Source organism: Penaeus japonicus, unplaced genomic scaffold (genome assembly GCF_977035675.1).
Source record: "Penaeus japonicus unplaced genomic scaffold, GWHDUDI00000001_assembly GWHDUDI00000004, whole genome shotgun sequence".
NCBI classification, from domain to species: Eukaryota; Metazoa; Arthropoda; class Malacostraca; order Decapoda; family Penaeidae; genus Penaeus; species Penaeus japonicus.
The window spans coordinates 43,716,461-43,721,460 of NW_028234406.1; the positions used below are offsets into that span (position 1 = coordinate 43,716,461).

The 5,000-nt window shown below is 24.9% G+C and overlaps 1 protein-coding gene and 1 long non-coding RNA gene across 2 annotated transcripts in view; one reads left to right on the forward strand and one right to left on the reverse strand.

Annotated features, from left to right (window-relative positions):
- The window catches only part of LOC122268104 (uncharacterized), a 71,220-nt gene that overhangs the window by 44,976 nt on the left and 21,244 nt on the right, over positions 1–5,000 (reverse strand). The gene's annotated exons all lie outside the window — the stretch shown is intronic.
- Positions 2,916–5,000, forward strand: part of LOC122267035 (uncharacterized) — a 9,719-nt gene continuing 7,634 nt past the window's right edge. The window contains exon 1 of the mRNA XM_043037004.2: positions 2,916–3,126. The gene's annotated coding sequence lies outside the window, so the exon portion shown is untranslated. The remainder of the gene's footprint in view (positions 3,127–5,000) is intronic.

The following is a 5,000-nucleotide window of genomic DNA, read 5'->3' on the forward strand; positions in this document are numbered from 1 at the left end:
TGTCTGTTTCTCTCTCTCTTTCTCTCACTCTCTCTCTCTCTCTCTCTCTTTCTCTCGCTTTCTCTCTCTCTCTCACTCACATCCTCTCTCTCTCTCTTTCTCTCGCTTTCTCTCTCTCTCTTTCTCTTTCTCTCACTCTCTCTCTCACTCACATCCTCTCTCTCTCTCTTTATCTCGCTTTCTCTCTCTCTCTCTCTCTCTCTCTCTTTCTCTCGCTTTCTTTCTCTCTCTTTCTCTCTCTCTCCCTCTCTCTTCTCTTTCTCTCTCTCTCTTTCTCTCGTTTATCTCTCTATCTTTATCTCTCCTCGCTCTCTTTCTCCCCCCCTCTCTCTCTCTTTTCTCTCGCTTTCGCTCTCTCTCTCTTTGCTCTCTTCACTCCATTTTTCACTCAGCTCCTGCAAAGGGAGAAAAAAAAAGACAAAAAAACAATGTTATGTCTGGCGCCGTGTATTGAGAGGGGTTATAGACAGTATGCAGCGTGAAGCAACGAGCGATACTCGTATTACTGTATGTATATATGTGTATGTGGTAGAATATATATATAACAATTACAGCAGACATAAAATATGTAAATACAGTGGTTACACTCCCTCCCCATCCCCCCCCCTCTGCTTCTCTCTACTATCTCTCTCTTTCTTGCTCTTGCCGTCTCTCTCTCTGCTCTTTCTCTCTCTCTTCTCTCTCTTCTCTCTTGATCAGTGAATAATAAGCAATGATTATATAACAATTATAGGATTACAGTGATGGTAATGATAATGTAATAACAAAAATGATTATGATGATATAGATGATAATGATAATAGAATAATGATAATAATAATGATGACAACAATGATGATAATAATTATAGTCGTGATAATGACAATGGTGATGATACTGATACTGATGATAATGATAATAAAAGTCTTCTTAAGGATAAAAAAATATACGATGATGATTATAGCAATAACATTCATAATGACGATAACAATAATAACTTTGTAGAAATGACAATGATAATGATAATAAAAGTATTGATAATAAAAGTAAAAGTAATGATAACATTGATAACAAAAATAATGAAAACGTTAACAAAAAATGATGATGATGATGATAACAATAATAATTATCATAATTTTGATAATGTTGATGATCATGAGAATGATGATAATGATGAGGATAATGATAATAACAATAATAATAATAATAATAATAATAATAGTAATAATAATGATGAAGGTGTTGATAAAAGAAATTGTAATAATAGTATATATTAAAACGAAAATGATGATAATGCTAATTATCATAATGATAATGGTGATATCAATTATAATAATGATAAAGATGATGATAATGATAACAATAATAATGATAATAATGATTATAAAAACAATAAGACCAATAATTAAGATAATAACAATAAAACTAATGATAATCCTGTTAAAAGATAATGATGGTGGTGATAATAATCAAGATAACAGTAATGACGATAAGAATGATAATAATCTTAATAACAAGGACAATAATGATATTGATCAGAACAGGAGTAAACAATATTGATATTGAGGTTATTGATAATAATACTAATAATCATGATAATTTTGGTAATGATGATAGTAAAGATAATAATGATAATGAGGATGATAATAATGATGATGATGATAATAATGATAATAATAATAATAATGATAATAATAATAACAATAATAATAATGATAATAATAATAATAATAATAATAATGATAATAATAATAATAATGATAATAATAATAATAATGGTAATAATAATAACAATAATGATAACAATAATAATAATAATAATCATGATCATGATTATAAAAATGATTATAACAAGGATAATGGTGATAATGATAATGACAATAATGACGACAGAAATAACATTGATACTAATACAGCAAAAGTATTAGCAATAGTGGTAGTAATAATAGCTATGATTAAATATATCATAATCAAATTGATAATGACTATAATAAAACTCATTTATCTAAATTGTTGTAATAAATGATGATGGTGGAACCTATTTTATTAACTATCATTATTAATATCATCATTATTTTGTTGATCTTGATGAAACAATTAAATATGAATAGCGGCCAAAATGATGGTTGAAACATAATTAAAATCATGAAAACAATACGAAAATTAATTAAACCTTTAAACCTAGATTTACATCTTAATATCACCAATGATGATGATAATGATAATTGTTAGATTTATTTCAATTATATTGTCTCTTAATCTAAGTGAAACCAGTGTAAAGCAAACGCCATATAATTGTGATTCTGAACGCATGTGTTGCCATAAGGATTATATTATCTTTTTGTGATATGTTGAAATATGCATGCATACCCCCCTGCCTCTTTGTGGTAAGATAAGAATTAAAGAAATGTACAGTTTCATCTGTGTGTTTGTCTTCGGCCGCCTGAGAAAGTCGCAGACGTTTCAATATTTATATATATATATATATATATATATATATATATATATATATACATAAAGAAAACTGATATAATGTCGAACAAAAAACAAAAAAACAAAAACAAAACAAAAAACAGATACAAAAGGAAAAACAAGAACAAATTTAACATAAAAATTACAGGAAACTATAGAAGAAAAAACATCAAAGAAGAGAAAGGAAGAAAAAAAAAATCGGAATACGTAAAAAAAAAAAGAAAAAAAAAACACACACACAACCAAACAACAACAAAAAAGAACCAACAACAAACAAGCAAAACCAAAAAAAAAAAAAAAAAAAAAAAAGAAAAAAAAATCACAGAATCACAGTTCTTAAACCCACGAGGAATATAATTTTACCACATGCTATTCCCGCTCGATTATAGCGGCCCAGCGGCTGGCGAACGATGGCAACTCTAAGGCCGCCCCACTATGCCATTCAGCTCCTCGACTGTGGGTCAGTCACTAGATAGGACTGGCGATATTCACACACGTCTGCCTTGCGATCGTGGGCACTGCTGGTGACTCGTGGGGGGAATTTTTTATTTTTGTTTATTATTAAAAGTGAATCAAGGAGTCAGCACTTGGGATCGTAGTTAAAGGAGAGAATCCTTGTTGAACGGAGGCGAGAGGACGTGTTTTTCATCAAGAAGTTTTGCTTGTTTGATTAAGGTTAGTGTATTGTGCATGGTAGATTGTATTTTGCGATTTTTTGTGAAAGTGAAGAATTGATAGGAGGTGCAGAACACGATTACAAATAGGGGAAAATATGTATGTATTTACCTGTGTCTTATATATATATTATACCCATATCTTAAGTACGTGTATTTGCATCATACGTTTATTCATAAAGATTGCTTTCAATCGATTTGTTTATTGAAAAATGTCTTCTACGTAACTTTTCTTTCGCGTAAACATTTGTTACCCAAATATTCTTCGGCATCAAGTCGCCAGACTCAAAACGTCATTCTTTTCAGCATAAATATGCACGTTGAAGAAAGGTCCTTAAAAAATGCATTTAGGCATTAATGTATAAATACAATTATGTACATTAACGGTGATCGTATAATCATAATTATTTTTTAAAATATGTTATTATTTGTTAATATTTGTAATTATTATTTTTATTTATTTATTTATTTTTTTGACATACGTGGAAAAAACGTTTAAGGCAGTAGACCGCTTGGCCGCCATTTTGTTGGTGGAAACGTGTCGTGTGATTGTTTTCATTCTTTCATGATTCATTTATTTTTTGTCATATTTCATTTATTCATCTTTACCTATTTACATTGCAATCAGATTAATATAGACAAGAAAATCAGGTTGACTGGTATGTATAGTTATATATATGTATATGTATATATATATATATATATATATATATACATATATATATACATATATATATGTATATATGTATACATATACATATACATATACATACATACATATATATATATATATATATTTATATATATATAGATATATTTATATTGTTTTAGTATATTGTTATATTGATTTATACACACACACACACTCAAACAAACACACACACACATATAGATATAATATAATATATATATATATATATATATTTATGTATATAATCTTATATCTATAGGTATATATGTAATTTATGTGTGTGTGTTATATATTATATAAATATTATACATAAATATATATATATATATATATTATATATATATATAGATATGTGAGTGTGTGTGTGTGTGTTTATATATATATAGAGACATATTATCTATTATTATATATATATATATTATATATATAAATATATATATATATATATATATTATACATATATGTACTTATACATACATTAATATATATTATATATAGATTATATATATATATATATATTTTTATATATAATATATGTATTTTTATGTTATATATTTTTTATATATCCATATATATACATATATTATATATTATATAATCTGTATATGATTTATATATATATCTATATATTTATATATATATATATATATGATATTATATATATAAATATGTGTGTGTTGTGGTGTGTGTGTGTTTTATGTGGTATATATATATATATATATATATATATATTATATATATATATATATACTATATATATATATTACATAAGTATATGTATAACTATGTTATGATTATTATATAGATTATATATATATATATCTATATATATATAAGTATATGTATAAAATTATGTATATTATATGTATATGTAAATGTATATATATATTATTATTTATTTATTATGTATATATAAGTATATTTAAATATATATGTGTATGTGTACGTATATATATATATGTAATTTATATCTTATATTCTATATATATATATAAATATATATTTATATTTTACATTTCTATACATATGCCTATTATATATATATAAATTTACTCTATATATATATATATATATATATATTTAAATTATTTAAATTTTATATATATTTATATAATTATATTTATATAAATATGCATTTATATCTCTATATATATATAATATATTATATATATATATATATATAT